Genomic DNA, 20,942 nt, shown 5'->3' with positions numbered 1-20,942 from the left:
TCTTAGGATCTACCTGAATACCCTATGCTGATACAACGTGACCTAGGAATGCTACTACACTCAACCAAAATTTACACTTCGAAAACTTAGCATACAACTGACTATCTCTCAGAGTCTGAAGAATAACTCGAAGGTACTGCTCGTGCTCCTCCCCGATGTGGGAATAGATCAAAATATAATCAATGAAGATAATCACGAAGGAATCTAAATAAGGCTTGAACACTCAGTTCATCAAATCCATGAAAGCTGCTGGGGCATTTGTCAACCCAAATGACATTACTAAGAACTCATAATGCCCGTACCGAGTGTGAAAAGTTGTCTTAGGGACATCGGATGCCCTAATCCTCAACTGATGGTAGACAGATCTCAAATCAATCTTCGAAAATACCTTGGCACCCTGAAGCTGATCAAATAAATCATCAATCATCGGCAATGGACACTTGTTCTTGATGGTGACTTTGTTCAACTGCCGATAATCTATACGCATCCTCATCGACCCATCCTTATTCTTACAAAACAACACCGGCGCACCCCAAGGCGAGACACTCGGTCTAATAAAGCCTTTATCCAGCAAGTCCTGCAACTGTTCTTTTAATTCTTTCAACTTAGGGGGGGGCATATGATATGGCGGAATAAAAATGGGCTAAGTGCCCAAAGCCAAATCAATGCAAAAGTCAATGTCCCTATCGGGTGGCATCCCCAGCAGGTCTGAAGGAAATACCTCTGGAAACTTACGAACAACGGGCACAGAATCCATAGAAGGAACCTCAGTACTAGAATCACGAACATACGCCCAAATATCCCTTATCAACCATACGCCGAGCCTTCATATATGAGATAACCCTCATGGTAGAATAAGCAAGAGTCCTTCTCAACTCCAAACGAGGCAACCCCAGTAATGCTAAGGTCACGGTCTTGGCATGACAGTCCAATATAGCATGATAAGGGGATAACCAATCCATCACCATAATGACATCGAAGTCTACCATATCGAGAAGTAGGAGATCTACATGGGTCTTAAGGCCCCAATAACGACCATGCAAGCACGATAAACATGATCTACCACGATAAACACGATCTACCGCAATAGAATCACCTACCGGTGTAGACACATATATAGGAGCACTCAACGAATCACGAGGCACAACCGGATAAGGGGTAAAATAAGATAATACATAAGAATATGTGGACCTTGGATCAAATAGAACTGAGGTATCTCTACTGCACACTGAAACCATACCTGTGATAAATGCATCGGAGGCCTCAGCCTCAGGTCTGGATGGAATATCATAATATAGGGGCTGGGGCCCACCACTCTGAACTACATCTCTAGGACGACCTCCTGCTTGCTGGCCTCCACCTCTAGCTGCCTGGCCTCCACCTCTAGCGGCCTGACCTCCACCTCTAACACCTCTACCCCTACCTCTAGCTGGCTAAGAGGGCGGTGGAACACCTGATGTTGGAACCATAGCACGAGAACCCTAGTGCAGAGAACTGCTCAAGGCTCGAGGGCAAAACCTAGCAATGTGCCTCATATCGCCGAAAGTATAGCAAGACTTCGGTTGCTGAGACTGCTGACTATGAAACTAACCCTGACAGCCTGGGTAACCACCCTGAAAACTCTAGAGCGGAGGTGCACTGATAGGAGCTGATAGTGCACTATAGGGCAAGTGATCAGAATACTACATATGAGAACCACGACCACCTGAGGAACCGTGAGAAGCCTGAAGTGCTGACTGAAATGGCCTAGGAGGATGACCTCTACCAAAAGAATCTCTGCCACTAGACGAGGCACCACTGAATCTGCCAGAATAACGAGGCCTCTTATCAGACCCCTGACCGCTCCCCTGAGCTAAAACCATCTCAACCCGCCTGGCCACATTGACCATATCCTAGAAAGAATCTCGCTACCTGTCTCCTTAGCCATCTGCAATCTAATAGGCTGAGCGAGTCTCTAAATAAACCTCCTCACCCTCTCTCTCGGTGGGGAGTATCAAAAGAGCATGACGAGCCAACTAAACCTCGTCTCGTACTGGGTTACAGTCATAGAACCCTGCTAGAGATGCTCGAACCGCCTGCGGTACTCCTCTCTTTGAGTGTCAGGAAGAAACTTCTCGAGAAATAGCTACGAGAACTAGTCCCAAGTGAGATCTAGTGATCTAACTCTCCTGGCCAAACAATAATTTCTCCACCATTTCTTGGCAGAACCTGACAGACGGAAAGCAGAAAAGTCGACCCCATTGGTCTCCACTATCTCCATGTCGTGAAGAACCTCATAACAACTGTCTAATTAATCCTGGGGATCTTCCAAAGATGTACCACCATAAGTAGTAGTGAACATTTTGGTGAACTTGTCCAACCTCCACAAAGCATCGACAAACATTGCTGCTCCATCACCGGTCTGAGCTACTACACCCGGCTGAACTGCTCCAACTGGCTGAGCTGCTGAAGTGTGAAACTGGGGAGCTATCTGCTCTGGATTGTAGGTAGCGGGAGTCTGTGCTCCTCCCCCATCCTGAGAGACGACTGATGCTATAGGAAGTAAGCCTGCCTGGGTGACACTCTCAATAAGTCCCACTAGACGGACCAAAACATGCTGGAGTACCGGGGTAGCGATGAACCCCTCTGGGACCTGAGCTGGGCCCGCTGGAACTATTTGGTCCGGAACCTCAACATCAAACTCTACCCGAGGCTCCGCCGCTGGTACTGTTGCTCTAGGATGAGCTCTGCCCCTACCTCGGCCCCTAGCACAGCTCAGCCTCGTCCTCTGCCCCACGGTGGAGCTGCTGCTGGTGGCTCGGGCTGCTGATCAACGGGTGAAGAAGCACGTGTTCTCGCCATCTGTGAAATAACAGAGTAGAAGTTCAATTAACATTGAGAAACCAAATCGCACAATAGATAAGAATAGATGTGAAATCATTCCTAAACTCCGTAGCCTCTAGGGGATAAACACAGACGTCTCCATACGATTGCTCAGACTCTACTAAGCTTGTACCTGAATTGTGAGACCTAAGCAACCTAGAGCTCTGATACCAACTTGTCACGACCCAAATTTTCCCATCGTCGGGATAGTGATGACGCCTACTAGTGAAAGCTAGGAAAGCCAACTATTTCGATTAATTTACCCTTTTCATTTTTAATCACTTAACAATCAATGGAATAATAATGCGGAAGAACGAAATTTAATAATTAAGCTAATACCAATATGAATCCATAATAATAAACCACCCAGAACTAGTGTCACAATATTATGGACTATCTAAGAAAACTACGAATAGGGTCTGAACAAAGAAAATACATGTATGTCTCTGAAATAGAAAAGAACAAAAAGAAACAAGATAGGAAGGGGACGCCAAGACCTGCGGACGCCTGCAGGACTACCTCGGGTCTCCGATGGACTGAAGGCATCAACCCCTAGCTAAGGTCCGAATGCTCTAGTATCGGGATCTTCACAAAAACGTGCAGAGTGTAGTATCAGTACAACCGACCCCATGTACCGAGTAAGTGTCAAGCCTAACCTCGGCGACGTAGTGACGAGGCTAGAACACAACAAACAACATAACCCGCAGTTAAACAATATCTAACAGAATAACAGTAATAGAAGCTAATCAGAAGTAACGGGAAAGGGCAACATGCTTTAGGGATAACAACATAAGGAAACATGGAAATAACGGAATGAAATAATTAAGGCGTTTGTATCAATAACAACAAGAAATCACAACAAGTAGGAAAAGAATGCACCGCATCACCTTTCATGCTTTTACTCTCAATCCTCACTATGCAATCAATAAAGAAAATGTGCACAACATCACCCTTCGTGCTTTATCGCTCTTCCTCACCAAATGAATATTAAAAATGTGCACGGCATCACCCTTCATGCCTTATCTCTCTTCCTCACCATATGCATCAATATCAATGTAAATGTGCATGGCATCACCCTTCGTGCTTTATCACTCTTTCCTCACCATATCCATAAGTATGAATGTGCATGGCATCACCCTTCATGCTTTATCACTCTTAAGAATAAGAATTAAATACATCCCGACAAGGGAATCAATAATAAGAATTAAATATGTCCCAGCAAGGGAATCAACTATAACCAAACTTGTACCGATAATTAACTTCACAAATGAAACTCAATTGGATCCAATGCTCAACAATAAACAAATATCAAGAAGATAATCATAAGTCTTGTTCAACATGGATAAACAACAATTTAGGCACTTGTAGTACTTATTAAGAATCAAAATGACCACAATTTAAGACACACGTGTATGCTTGACACCAACGTATAGATACTCGTCATTACACCTATACATCGCACACTACACTAGCACATAGCAAATAAGGCACAACACTTATTCCCTCAATCTATGGTTAGACCAAACATTTACCTCGAACTTCCACGGCCAAACTCAAGCCTCAAACAATGTTTTTTCTTTTGATTCCACTTCCAATTCAATTGTATCTAGTCAATATTAACTTATTAACATTAATAAATGCTAAAGAATTCAACTCCATTGCTGAATTATAGGTTTCCCAACATTTTCCCCAAAAACCCAAAAATGACCCCGGGCCCGCTTGGTCAAAACTCAAGGTTCGGACCAAAACCCGATTGTCCATTCGCCCACGAGCCCAAATATGCAATTAGTTTCGGAATCCAACCACAAATCGAGGTCTAAATTCGATTTTTATAAAATTCTCTAATTCTACCAAAACCCTCAATTTTAACCATGAAAGTTCTTGATTTTTGATTGAAAAGTGATGAAAAACATTGGGCAATTGAAAGGGAAGAGTTTAGAATTGTTTCCCAGTACTTTGGGGATGAATTTGTGCGAAGCAAAATCACCTCTAGGTCTTGGTATTTCGAAAAATATGAAGAAATGGGTTCTGGCCATTTTTAAAATTGTTTTTTGTATAACTAGGCAGGCCTTCATCGCGTTCGTGATGGGCCTGCCGCGTTCGCGATGGGTCAGGCTCAAATGGCCTTTGCGTTTGCATTGGATGGCCCCCGTTCGCGGAGCTTTAGCTCCTCAGGCCTTCACGTTCCCGTTTGCAAGGCCGCGTTCGCATAGAGTGCTGGGCTTCCCCCTAGGCCCAGTTACACTTCGCGTTCGCGGAGGGGAGGGTGCAGATGCATAGTACAAAACGACCCCCAACTATTTAATGCGCGTTCGCGACTAGGGTAACGCAAACGCGATGAGCAAAATATCTGAGCACCACTAACAACAAAATCCAACAACTTTTCTGAGTGAAAAACATCCCGTGGCTTATCCGAAACTCACCCGAACCCTCGGGGTTCTAAACCAAACATGCGTACTAACCTAAAATTATAATACAGACTTGATCGTGTAATCAAATCGCCAAAATAACAGCTAGAACTACGAGTTTAGCATCAAAATCAAAGAAAAATCTCAAGAACTCTCAAGTTTCCAATTTCACAACCGAGGGTCCGATTCACGTCATATGAACTCCGTTTCTTACCAAATTTTACAGGCACAACTTAAATACCATATAAGACCTGTATCGGGCTCCGGAACCAAAATACGGGTCCGATACCATCAAATTCAAACATCTTTAAATTTTCAAAAACTCTTATAATTTCGGTTAAACAATTTTCTTTAAAAATTCATTTCTCGGGCTTGGGACATCGGAATTCAATTTCGAGCATACACCCAAGTCCCATATTTTTTTACGGACCCTCTAGGATCGTTAAATTATGGGTTTGGGTCCGGGTCCGTTTACCCAAAATGTTGACCGAAGTCAACTTAAATTCAATTTTAAGGCAAAATTAGCATTTTCCTCAAATTTTCACATAATAGCTTTCCGGATTTACGCCCGGACTGTGCATGTAAATTGAGGTGAGATAAAAGGAGGTTTTTAAGGCCCCAGAACACAAAATTGATTTTTAAATCAAGTGATGACCTTTTGGGTCATCACAATAGCCTGCATATATTATATAATAAAAGTAGAAAAAAAGACAGGATAAAATAGAGCAGTAACTTGTAAGAAGTGAATATAGTTTTTGAAGCATATCATTAGTGTTCAGCTACTACCAATCCTTAAGTACAATTTAAGACTAGAGTACAACTAACACTGTCAAGGAAAATTATAAACATATAGGTTGTTGCGGCGTGCAACCTGATCCCACCGTACATCTCATATTCCTCCCTTATTTCTTCTTATTAACATAAACAATAGAATATAAATAAAAGTGTTGCGGCGTGGGCGTGCAACACGATCTTACCATATCATAATAATCACACTCACGGTTCATCCTTATTACACCACAATTCACCCGTATTACACCCCAATTCATCCTTAATACACCTGTTGCGACGCGCAACCCGATCCCACCATATTAGTATCAGTTATTCAGTGCATACAACAATTTCACAATTCAAATCACATAACCCTTCACAAGGCTTATATTCAACCAAACAATTAGGAAGATTGTACACTAAGAAACTTTACACAAGTAATACTACTCAGCGAGACTAATCCAAAATATATCATGAAAGTACAGATAACCAGCCTAAGCAAATGATAGGAGACAATGAAGCTACAACTAATACCTTCAAAAAAGAGAAGCAATGTCTATCAGGTAGCTTAAGCATGGAAATACAAATAAAGCATGTAGCAGTTATGATAAGGAAAGAGACAATATGAGAAGAACGGGAAAGAAACAGCAAAAACAAATAAATTGGCAGCGCATAGGTCCTCGTCACCTCACATATATTCCGCTCACATGGATTTCATATAGCAAATAAGTCAAGGGTTCCTAATCCCTCGAGTCAAAGTTAGACACGACACTTACCTCGCTCCACGGGCCACTCAATGCTCAATTACCTCTTTTCCTCTAGTATACACCTCCAAACCACTCGTATCTAGCCACAATAAACTCAATAACATCAATTATTGCTAAAGGAATCAACTACACTACATAAATTTAGGTTTTCCAAACTTTCTCCCCAAAAGTCAAAAACCGACCCCGGGCCTGCTTGGTCAAAATCTGAGGTTCGAACCAAAATCCATTTACGCATTCACCCCGAGCCCGGATATATAATTGATTTTGGAATCCGACCTCAATTCGAGTTCTAAATCCCCAAATTTTTAAATCCCTAGTCTCTACCCAAAAAACCCCCCAATTCTACCATGAACACTCTAGATTTTAGGTTGGAAATTCATGAAATGCAATGGGTAATTGAAAGAAAGTAGTTTAGAATCACTTACCAACAAATTGGGGATGAAAATATCTTTTGAAAATTGCCTCTAGGTTTTCTAGTTTTGAATTTTTTTAAAGAATGGCAAATTCCCGTTTTTGATTCTATTTTTAATAGCCGGGCGTCAGGCCTTCTTCGCGTTTGTGAAGGGCCTGTCATGCTTGCAAAGGTCTGCGCCTGCTAGGCTTACACGATCGCAAAACTCTTATCGTGTTCGCAAAGGCTATGCCCCCTAGCCTTCGTGTTTGCGAGCCCGTGCTCGCATTCGCGATGAAGGAGTGACCGACCCCTCCCCCAGGTCCTAAATGCTTCGTGTTGAGCTGGTCGCGTTCGCGGAGGGTAAGGCCCCCATCGCTCCGCGTTCACGACCTAGCCTTTGCGTTTGTAAAGAAGAAAACCCCAGCTATCCGAGTTTCTACTTCGCGTTCGCCAGAGTGACTTCGCGAACGCGAAGAAGGAAACTAGAAAGCACCTGAAATTGCAGAAAAACCAGATTTTCTAAGTCTAAAACATCCCATAGCCTATCCGAAACTCACCCGAGCCCTCGGGGCTCCAAACCAAACATGCACACAAGTCCTAAACATCATACAAACTTGATCGCATAATCAAATCACCAAAATAACACCTAGGACTACGAATTGAACACCAAATCGAATGAAACTTTCAAGAAAGCTTTAAAACTTCTATTTTCTCAACTGGACGTCCGAATCACGTCAAACCAATTCCGTTTCTCACCAAATTTCACAGATAAGTTATAAATATTATATTGGACTTGTACTAAGCTCCGGAACTAAAATATGGACCCCGTATCAACAAGGCAAAACATCAATCACTTTATTAAAACCATTAGATTTTCAGATTTTTAATTTTCAACAAAATTTCAATATTCGTGTAATTAGGGACCTCAGAATTTGATTCCGGGCATATGCCAAAGTCCCATATATCATTACAGACCCACCGAGACCGTCAAAATACGGGTCTGGGTCCGTTTACTCAAAACTTTGACCGAAGTCAACTAAAATCAACTTTTAAGGTAAAAATTCTTATTTTTATCAACTTTCAACTTAAAAGCTTTTCGGAAACATTCCCGGAATGCGCACGCAAATAAAGGAGGGTAAAAATGAGATTTTAAGGAATAAGAGCGCAAAATCGAGTTCTAAAACATAAGATGACCTTTTGGGTCATCACATTGAAGTTTATTTGTCGCTGGGAATTGGGGAAGTTAATCTGACGGCTCATTTAATCTTTTGAAATGCTGGAAGGACAAAGAAAAATACTTTTCGGTGTTTTCAAGGATGACCTGAGATATTTTAACTATTCAAGCTTTAGTAGTGGCATCGGAGAGCACTTTCAGTCAAGCAAGACTTCAACTTGGTGATTATAGAGCGTCTATGAGAGAGAGCTTGGAAAAATCAGTAATTTGCAGAGATTGGATCCGTTCGGAAAGAAAAAATTTTGGACTTGCTAAATTACAACAAGAGGAAGACGAAGCTTACGAAGAAATGCTAGCTGAACTTGCGGAGGATGCTGCTTCGTCCAGAAGCGACGATGACCAAGCTACTTTTCCACTACCACCAACGGAAATTCTTCCGGACCTTGAAGGATTTATGAAGTTTATAAGAGATACCATGTAACTTGTATGAACAAAAGTTAGTATGTATTATGTAACTTGTATTTTGGCACATCTTGATTAGTTTCTTTTCTTCTCAATGGTGGTATTAACACCTTGTTTTGCTCATTCCATAGGGGAGAGGAAGACTAAGAAAGATATTGTCATATTTTTTTTAATGCAATAATAAAATTACAAGGCATTGCTTTGAATATCTCTTTACAATATTTTTGTCTTTAGACTTTAAATTTGAATTAAAAATTTTAGGTCACAATTCTATAATAAAATTTACAAGGCATTGCCTTAGATATTTTTTTAAACATCTTTTTGTCTCTAATTTCTATTTATTTATTTTTTAAATTTTAGCCGTTGGGCCCACTTAGCCTGGAACCATGAGTTTGTGGGCCCGATCCTGAGCCGGTGCCTATAAAAAGATCGTTTGGCCCTGGACCGTTTGGCCCTTTTAATTTGGGACCAACCCGAGATCATTTGGACCGACCCACTTGGCTCGTTTAGGGCCCGACACACTTACCAGCCTTACCAGCACCACTCTTAAAAGAAAAGTGTAATGCACACTCCAATCAACTTTTGCCATGTCATATTTTATCATGTGAAGCTACTTAACGTCTCAAAGTATCGAACGAAATATTAAATCTCAAAACGACTGATCGGGTCATTGCATATTATGCGATGGGTAATGGATTCAGAAATGAAATTTTGTGTGAATTTGTATTGTGGTGCAACGTACTTGCAACTTATCTATATATAGGTTCTATATGCCGCATTTGAGAACCATCTCACCAACTGTTGCAGCTCTACAAAATTTTGTACCTTTGAATAACCAGTTATTTAAATAAAGTGGCAAATTTGATTGAAACGTGCATTATATTTTTCTTTTAAGAGTGGTGCTGGTCACAAAGAGTGGTATATATTACACTAGTAACAAGTACAAGGGGTTCATAGGATCCCTGCAAAGCGTAAGGGTGCAACTGAGACAATCCAAAAGAGTAAATATGTATTATCCCAAAGTTTAAAGTAGGACAGAATTGCTCAATTTAGATAGTACGAGATCAAATTTGACTGTTTAACCAATTGTATTTACCAAAATTGATAGGGTTAAAGTCATATACACTAAGGGATCATTTGGTAGTATTTTTTAACATATGTATAACTTATAATACATGTATTAGTTATACATCATATTCAGTACTATTCTTATACATAACAAACCATGACATTATCAAAACCATAGTTTTTATTATATGAATAAGAACGTAAAAAAATAAAACTACCCTTTCAAAACTTTTTCCAAATCATTTCTAGTATTTTTGTAAAGAATACGGATGACATTTTTGTAAACAAATATTTTTTTCCAACAAATTATACAATGCATATTATTTTTAATACACCAAACCAAACAGTCGATAAATGATAATTCCAACATAACTAATCTCATTATTAATTTCAGCATTACTAATATACCCTATTCAATACTATTTATATACACCCTACCGAAAGACCCCTAACCGTTGAAAAGTTTTTTACACTGGCGATAGAATTTAATATTAATAAAGTGCAGGTTGCCTAAAACACCTTTTTCCGCAAGACAATAATTTTGAAAATGTGCAGGTTGCCTAGACAACCTCGGAAGGCAGGTTCCCATATTGAAAAGAAATTAGAGTAAGATTTGTAGTTGGTGTAGAAGAAGCATTATGATAGATCATAGAAATTTAGAAGTTTTTCGTATTCTCTCTAGAGATGAATAACACCACCACCACCCCACCACCGGACATTAGTTCCATGCACCTTGATCCACCTCTAACTCACCAATATACCAATGCACTGCCACTCCGCTCCCACTCACCTTTGCACAAACTTTATTGACCAAAAACCAATTAACCTCCTACCCCATACATGCCATCAAACCCACTCCCATATTGATTTAACCGACAAAACAACAAACAATCTCCACCAAGACACCTTCATACCACTCACATCAGCTGGTAATCACGCCTATACTTGCCATGAACTCTATCATTGTCAAAGTCTATGGAAGAAAAGTTGGGCAACAAACCCTATGAACCAAACTAAATGCATTATGGAAGCTCACAGAGGATCTGCCTTTAATTGACTTAAGGTGTGATTTCTACTTAGTTAAGTTCCAAAAAGAAGAAAACATGCTCAATGCCCTTCACAATGGACCTTGGTTTATACTCAACCAGTTTCTATCAGTCCGCAAATGGGAACCTAAAAATTCATAGCCTCCAACACCCACCTCACCTACATAGCCATTTGGTTACGATTACCTGAACTACCAACCAAGTTCCATGACTTTGAAATACTTCAATGAGTAGGGGCAAAAATTGTTTCTCTACTCAAAGTTGATACATGCATGTCGGCAACTATAAGAGGCCGCTATGCAAGAATATGTATAGAAGTCCCTTTAGATATGCCTCTCAAAACACATGTGTATATTGGTACACACAAACAACAAATAGTTTATGGAGGTCTAAATATGCTTTGTACTCTTTGTGGTTGACTTGGCCACACAAAAATTTTCTGTCCATCTCCATCAGCTTCCACGACGTCCATCTCTAACACTTTTGCACATCCCACTACCAAATGAAACTCCAACTTCACATACCACTTGCACCAACATCTAGGAACAACACAAACTATCTAATACTGACACCAACAAATGGCAAACAATCACTTTTTCATCAAAGAATCGATCTCGAGCAAAATCATCCACAACAAACAGCGTCCGCGGGACCTACAGGTATGTCATCTAACGTAAACCTCACACTTACCTCTAACCATACGCCAATTAAAAAATCATTAATTAACAAAATAATTCCTAGTTCCTCCTCTAACCCTCCAATTTTTTTTAATGAAACAATTCTACAATTCCTAAAACACAACCCCGACCTAATGGACCAAACGGGCAGTATCCAAGGCCCAAATAATATAGCCTATGAAACTAACAACTGTACATCTAGCCCACAATCGGTTCACTATCAAAAAATACAATCATCAACTATCATTGCTGACTCACCTTCTACATCACAAACACCTAGAATGAGCCATTTCCACATGGCAAAACAGCCTGACATTGATGCCAACACAAGCACATGCAACTCTTAACTCACACCTCTCTATAGGCACTCAATTATAAGCCTACCTTACGACAACTCCTCCTTCCCTAATAACCCAAAGTAATTCACACCCACAAGGACCAATACCTACAGTTCCCACCCAAATAACAAAGTCAATGACTGGCGAAGCCAATGACCCAACACAAGCAACCCCAAACACTTCTTCACATGAGACTACACCTTCATTACCCCTATCAAATCAACCGTCTCCATTAACCTCTCAAAACCAAGAATACTCTGAACCCTCGTCATTAACTAGTATTACCCATATAACTACAAACAACCCCTCCATAACACATCTTCCATCCCCAAATAAACCGATTATATCACAATTTTCACCACAGGAGATCCCTCTCCTTCACCAACACGAGCCTTCTCCATCACCCCATAGTCCTCAACACAATCACCATGCAACCACCACACGACCACCCTCCACAACCTACACCCATATACATAACATAATATCTACCAATCCAAACCTACCCCCAGTCCTGGCTTAAGATGAACATGCAAGAGCATGCATTGACCTTCGCCATGGAAATCAACAACCAAGATGTGATAGTAATGATACAAAATCCGGCGGACATAGCACAAATAGTCACAGAGTTGATGCGCATGGAAGTGACACTTACAACCAATTCCTATGGGCCATGCATCCACTGTCAGTTCTCAACCAACAACAACAAATGACACCACCATTTCCAGCTCCTCTCTCCATGCTAGTGCCCCCATCACCACCAGTGAACACCTTAGAGCTTCCTTTCTATCCACTATAAAAACCACCTCAAACATTTGTACCTTGGATCCAGCCTCGTTCATCCATAACACCCATAATACCACTCCATGCACAAGCCTCACCATACCACCCACTCACCCCTCCAACAAGTCCACTTCATCAACATAGTCCATTTTCCAACGAACTAGATAAAATAGCTCAACTGGAAGTGGCAACCACCATGGCAGAGATACGAGAAACGCTCCCCATCCTGAGCTATCTCATAGGAACAAAACTTACACCATCAAAGAACAGTACAAAGAAAAGTGATCATCACTTGTCCACCGGAGCTGCAAAATGTCTCACTCAACATACGTCCAACAAGAAATCCAGAGATGGGAAAATTTGCAATAGTGTTAGTTCCAGCACTGATGAACAATCCTCAACTATTGAGAGGGAGACTCCACCCAACCCACTCAATAATTAATCCATACAGTTTGTCATATGGAACTGTCGAGGAGCTCAGTCAACGGAGTTCAAAAGAAACTTCCGCTCCATGCTCAACTATCATAAACCATCTCTAGTAGCTTTACTGGAAACTCACATGCAGGACCATGAAACTCTCAAGTCTGACTTTGGGTTTTCACATTTGGCTCAATCACCTGCTGAAAGAAGTTTAGGTGGAATAACCTTACTTTGGAAGGAGGATGAAATAAAACTAGATCAAGTAGCTTCCACAAGTCAATAAATACATTCCATTGTCCAGGTATACCCTAACCCTAAATCTTGGTTATTATCTATCGTTTATGCTAAAAATAATTTTCATGCACGTACTATTTTATGGGAAAACCTACGTACTTTACATGATCAAATTAGATTACCTTGGCTAATAGGAGGTGATTTTAACGAAATAATAAAATCTACTGAAAAATATGGTGGACTACAGATCAATAATCGAAGGACTGAAAATTTTGTTTAATGCCTTAATTATTGTAATCTAGTGGACCTTGAGTATACAGGTAGTCGATATACATGGTCTAATAATAGAAAACTCTCAAATCATATATTAGAACAATTAGATAGATGCTTAGCAAACTATGAATGACTAAATATTTTCCCTAAAGCCTCAGTCCACCACTTGCCACGAATACACTCTGACCATAGACCATTGTTACTTAAAATAAAAAAACATAAAGCTCCTAACAAAAAATCTTCCGTTTTGAAACAATCTGGACAACTCATCCACAACTCCCTTCCTAATTACTCACAATTTGACACCTAATAAACCTGTCCTTACAGCTATTAAAGATTTTACCAATCGTATCTAGGATTAGAATAGGACCACCTTTGGTAACATATTCTAGAAGAAAAAAAAAATCTTCTAGCCCGATTACAAGGGATAAAAAATTCACTCAAATACACCACTAGCCAGTTTCTACAAAATCTAGAAAAGGACCTAATTGAACAATTTAATGACATTTTGAAAATTGAAGAAGAATTTTAAAAATTAAAATCAAGAATTAATTGGCTACAAAATGGAGATGCCAATATAAATGTTTTTCACTTAACTACCTTACAACGACGTAGACGTAACCATATTACTGTTCTCAAAGACTCATTAGGTAATTTGATATTAGATCAAAAGGAAATAAACTCTTCAATAGAAGGCTATTATCACAACTTATTCACTACTAGTCACACCCTCTATACGAATCCTAAGTTTAAACCCCCTTCCAATACCATTAATACTAAAGACCACTCAAAACTGGACTCCCCCATCACACTAATAGAAATTATTAACGCTCTTAAGTCATTCCAACCCTTTAAAACACCTGGACCAGATGGATTATATCTTTACTTCTTTCAGAATTACTGGCCTCAAGTGAACTCCTCAATCACATCTTTTTGTGAGGAGGTTTTTACCACACAATAAATTCCCACAGAAATTAATAAAACTTACCTATGCCTCATACCTAAAACATAACAACCTACACTCATCACTCAATATCAACCAATAAGTCTTTGTAACATACTTTATAAGTTAATTACCAAAATCATTGTCCACCGCATCAAACCAATTTTAATTACTCTCATTAGACCAGAACAATCAGCTTTCTTACCCAACCGAAGGGCAACTGATAATTCAATTATACTCCAAGAGATTATGCACCACTTCAGGAGAAAAAAGGTGCTCAAGCTTCCTTTCTACTCAAATTGGATCTAGAAAAAGCTTTTGACAAACTTGAATGAGGCTTTATACATGACACCTCCGCTACTTCAATCTCCCACCCAAGCTAATTAAATTGATAATGTCTTGCATAACCACCTCTTCCATCCCCATTATATTTAATGGCCAACCCACCACTTTCTTCTCACCTTCAAGAGGCATTCTCTAAGGGGACCCCCTATCACCCCACATTTTCATACTTTGTATGGAAATGCTCTCACGAAAAATATATGTTGAAGTAGATTACCTTCAGTGGCACCCTATCAAATTATCTAGATAAGGCCCATAAATCTCTCATCTCCTCTTCGCTATTGACATTACTCTAACCTCTAAAATGACCACTAAGAGCATCAGTTCAATAATTGACACCCTAAACATGTTTACTAAAGTTTAGGGTTTAACTATTAATTATACCAAATCAAAAATCTTCTTCTCTAAAAATACATCCAAATAAGATAGAGAAAGTGTGACCCATTCCTTCCATATGACTGAGGGGTCAACTTTCGGCAAATATCTTGGATATTCTATTTTCACTAAAAAACCTACAACATCCAATTTTCAGTTCCTCCTAGATAATTACAAAAACAAATTAGCCGGGTGGAAAACTAATTTACTAACAATGGCAGGAAGAACTACTTTGATTAAAGATACCCTAAGCTGTTTGCCAAACTATGTAATGCAATTAATCAAATTACCTATTAATATTACTAATAAGCTAGAAAGCTACCAAAGAAACTTTCTTTGGGGATCCACAAATCAGAAATGAAAGTTACACCTAATTAAATGGAAAACAATCCAATTAACAAAAGAGTGTGGTGGATTGGCAATCCATAATCTCACAGATAAAAATAATAACTTATTGGGTTCCCTAGCTTGGTGATTGTTCCAATCCCCTTCATCACATTGGTCTACAATCCTCTTATCAAAATATTTACGAAATAATACATCTACCAATGTATCCTCCAATTGGAAAGCCATCAAACTAGGGTAGGCTTCCTGTCAACTTGGCATTAAGTGGCATACAACAAATGAGAGGTATATTAAATGTTGGACTAATCCTTGGTTAGGCACTAATTTAATTCTCAGATAAATTATTGAAGGCCCCCTACCCCATAATGAGCAATCCTCCACATTATCCCTATATATTGAGGATAACTCAATAATTCTCCCAAAAATACCCTTTGATCTCCCTAATAATCTAAAGGACCTAATTAGTAATCACCATATCCCTACCATCACAAACACTAATACCTCTGACCATATTTACTGAGGACTCACCCCAAATGGAATCTTCACGGTAGAATCGTTATATAAGCAACTGCGTGATCAACTAAAAACAACTCCTTCCAATGGTTATGGAACTTTCAATTACCCCAAAAATTAAAATATTTCCTATGGCTTATGAGCCACCATCGACTGCCCACAACAAGCTACCTACAGATTATTCATATATCTCAAAATGCGATTTGCCCAATCTGCTACTCCCATGATGAAATCATAAGCCACTTTTTCTTACAATGTCACCAAGCTCAAATGATTTGGCAATAACTAGGCATTACCTCAATAGATGTCAACCTACACAGGTTTCATGAGAACACCTCTTACAAACTGTCACAATTCATTTAAAAAAAATAATGCTACCACTACTCAAATCCCCCTCCCCCCCACATTTTAATTCCTTATGCTCTATGACATCTATGTAAAAGTAGGAACCACACTATTTTTGAATGTACAAGCTGTCACACCTTTTTTTTACACCTCGAGGGGTATATGAGAGTTTTTCCAATTAAAGTGACACTATTCAAGATGGGATTAATTAATTTATTTTCAGAGTCGCCACTTGGAATAGTTTATTTGGTGTCCCATGTCACCGGTTTATTTTAAAATCCCAAATCGAGGAAAATTTTATTTTTTAAAGGTATGCGAACCAGAATTCTAGATAATGAATTCTGTTAACCCGGGAGAAGGTATTAGGCATTCCCGGGTTCCGTGGTTCTAGTACGGTCGCTCAGTGATTTATACTTGGATTAAGTTGTTTAACTACTCATTTTAGGACCTATGTGCATTTATCTTTTTACCGCTTTTGAATCACTTGAATTATGCGTGATTAAAGAATTGAGTTACGCGTACATATACTCTTTTCTTTTGGCGCATCAAATCATGTTACGCGAACGTGTCCATGATTAATAACGCTTTTGTTGATTTATTAAGAATGTTTGGTTGAAGTTGCGCGAATGCATCCCTCGAGTCTTTTAGAGTTAAATTTGCAATTATATTACGCAAACGTATATATAATCGCAATACTAATTTAAATTAGGCCTAAAGCTCGAGGGCCATGGAAAATTTAATAATGGCACACCTCGATCTTAAAGAGTTATTACTAATTATACGAGGGATATGGGCTTAGGGGTTTTATTTATCATGGCACACCTCAAATTCACAAATTTTAATTAAGTTCATGAGGGCCATATATTGTGGGTTTTAAAACATGACACACCTCAAATGGTTTTTTTAGAAGAGACATATTCAATTAAGGTCACCTACGATATCCCTATTTGAAATTATTTAAGCTTAACAAAGGCTACATGGTTATGAAAAGGTTTTAAAATATTTTAAAAAGCTCTGGACAAAAGGAAGGGCCAGCAGTGGCTCTCCACTTGGGCGAATCAGCTGTGAAGGCTGCATTTATGCTCCTAAATTGGCCCAGTAGAGAAGAAAACCCCACGTCTGAATTTCGAGCAAATTACCTAGATTGGGCTTATCCAGGCGGGCCTCAGTTAACGACTGGGACTAGATACCTTTGTATTCTTTGAGTCCAATTCACATGCCACTTACTTTATGAAATTGTGACCCAAATTAATCCTAATTAGAGCTTCAGATTTCAGATCCAAAATACAACTTCAAGTTCTAAGAAAAAAAATTACATTATATACGATTTGCAACAAAAGTCATACGTTCATGCTATGGCTCATGGAAAATAACTTGAAATTGAACCACAATCTATTGGACTCAAGGCTTATACCCAACGGTCTGGGCCAGACTTTTCAAGACATATTACATTTGGGCCTATCTCCAAGTCTGGTCTAGTGATTTGCTATGTTTGTGAAAAGAAATGTGGTGAAAACTAAATACATTCTTTAGTCAGTTACTTCAGATATCAATGTATGAAATTGAAACCCAAGACTATTACAGTCCTTAACAGTGAAACCTTTTAAACATCAGTACACAAATGTTCTATTAATACATGAATACTATATGAATAGCTAATCTTTTCCAGCTTTATATAACCAAACATCTATGAACCTCTGCCTCTTTGGATACGATTCATCCATCAAAATTGAGTCCAATGCCAGGACCTGTAAATCCAACATGCCTACCAACAGTAAAACTCCAGCCTTTAGCTTTTGAACCTGCAGATTTGACCAACTAGTGGCCAAATCCACAAGTTTTAGCTCTAAGTCAGCCCAAACAGAGAGGAAGATGAATGGATTTAGGTAAAGAGAAATGCCATCAGGTAAAAGAAGCAATGACTAAAACTTTTATTTTCAGTATTAATAGCTAAGAAACTTGACTAGAAACCCCAAACTACTTTGTAAAATGAAACCACAGAATACTTATGCATTGACTGAGTTATTCATGCTAAGTTACTAAAGAAAACTCATATAGCAACAATCAAACAAATGTTACCATAAGTTTTACATATGATCTCCAAATCAGGCCATATATCATTTCAACAAAGAATCTTTACATTAGAAAAATAGAACCAAGTACCTTGAATAACACAACAACAAAAACTCAGCAAATAAAGGTTAAAACTAGCTAAAACTTTAAATGATAATGAAGCAGCAGCAAACAGCTAAACAACAGCCAAATCAGACCCAAGTCTAGCTTTAAAAACCAGAGATTTTGATCCAGAAAAACCAAGAGAAAATCTTCTAATTCAAGTCATCTTTCAGCTTTTCAGAAAAAATCAAAGAAGAAATTTTTTTCTAGAATTCCTTAGACCTAAGTTTTTCTTCAGAGAAGGAATGATTTTTTTTACAGTAAAATGATGTTGTCAATGTATATCCAAATTTGTCTTTTTTCAGAAAAATAGAGCCTATATATAGGCTGCCTAAAGGGAGGACATTTTTTTAGCATATTCCTTATCCTAAGGAATAATAGTACAGTCCCTTTTTAACAATCCTTGGTATATCTGTCTTATATTTCATCACGTTTTTAACAGCTAGGAAAGCTATACACTTTCTAGAAATATCTGATTTTTAGCCCAAGTGAAAATTCCTTTTTACCCCTTAGGTTGCTACTTATTTCTGGTTCTAGCCTAACTTTTAAATTCAAATAAAACCCTTAAGGTTCTCTTAATTTCCAAATCAGGCTCAACAAACTAGAAAACATCAGAAAGACTCAATTAATGCTGAAACCAAACATGCTAATTTCATTCTATCTTAAAAAACTAACCAATTGACCAATTGCTTATTTAATTAGCCCTAAATCATATTAAAATCATATTGAACTGGAAACCTAATTAATCTAATCTATGCTTTCATTAATTAGACAAACATATGGAAACATGGAAGAAGAAAAGAGATCAAACAAACAGCTTATAATCCTAAATTTATTCCTACTTAATCTAAAACAACCAGAATTAATTATCATGCTCAGCATGCTTCACATGAAACCAATTCATAATAAATTCTAGATTAACAGAGAATCAACAAGCTAATTGAACGATGCATCCAAACATGAATGAAAAATGCTAATTACCCGACCAATTAGATTGACTCTGAACTAAACCAAATTAACAAACTAAATGTAACTTCGAACAAATAAACCGAATGATTATAAGAACAATCTAATGTTCCCTAGGACAAAATTACTAATTACACAATCCAAAGAACAATTAATTTTTTACAGAAGTAGAAATCAAGCTATGAAGAATAACTAACTCGACCTTTGAAAAAGAAAGAAGAAAAGAAAAGGGGAAAGCAAATGATAGAAACTTACCAATGACTGGAAGAAACAATCGTCAAAAAACCCTTGAATTCTGCCTTCGCTTTGACAAACAGAGGTCTTTTCTTTCAAGAGATCCGGCCTTGCATGGCTTTGACTGGATCTTCATGAAAGAAAGGACTTTTGGGAGCCTCGACTTTGAAGGAAAAGAGGAGCAAAGGAACTTTGGGATCAATTTGGGGAAAGCTAGGGTTTTCAAGTTTGATTCCTAGATTTGAAATCCAACCAGTAGACGAAGATTTTGGAAGAACTGGTTGGGAATCTAAGACTATGAGGGGAAGGGGAGTCTGTGGTATTAAAATGGCAAGTTTTGGAGCATTTAGGGTTTTCAGTCAGATTTCATTCGAAGATTCGAACCATTCGGGATTGATTCAAAGGAAAGGGAGTGATGATTTGGAATGTGGAGGTGCAGGGGAGTTCGTGCTATCAATTTTGCGGTGATAGGACCACCGAAACTGTCGTGAGGCGATTTTTGGTAGTGGTTCACGGTGGAGGCAGCGTGGGATTGTGAAGCGGCTAGGGTTTAGGGTGATCTTCAGAGAGAGATTGGAGAGTGAGAGGGTTTTTTTTGGGGGGGGGTAGTCTCTCTTTGGACAGTAATATAATAAAAGATCAATCAGTTTTGGGTCGTTGGATGGACAAAATCCAACGGCTGAGATCAAATCGGAATAAAATGAGGTCGTTTTGGGGTCAAATGGGGCTGGACCAGGTTAGCTGGTGTTTGGGCTCTTTTTTGGAGATCCAATTCCGAAAATCTTTTTTAATTCCCTTTCTTTTCTCTTTCTTTTTCCCTTTTTCTCTCTCTTTTTTAATTAAAATCCTAGAAATTAAAAAAAAATCCTTAATTATCCAAAAGTGTGAAATTAAACTAACTAGCTAATTATAAAAATTATAAACAATACTTAATTCTAAATTAAAAGAGAAATATTAATAAACTAAAAATTAAAAGACAAAAAATGTAAAAATGGGCTATTTGTTTTTGTGATTTTCGAATTTTTATAAA

Source organism: Nicotiana sylvestris, chromosome 2 (assembly GCF_000393655.2).
Source record: "Nicotiana sylvestris chromosome 2, ASM39365v2, whole genome shotgun sequence".
Taxonomy (NCBI): Eukaryota; Viridiplantae; Streptophyta; class Magnoliopsida; order Solanales; family Solanaceae; genus Nicotiana; species Nicotiana sylvestris.
The sequence above is the reverse complement of the archived record's forward strand: the minus strand, read 5'-3'. Positions refer to the sequence as shown.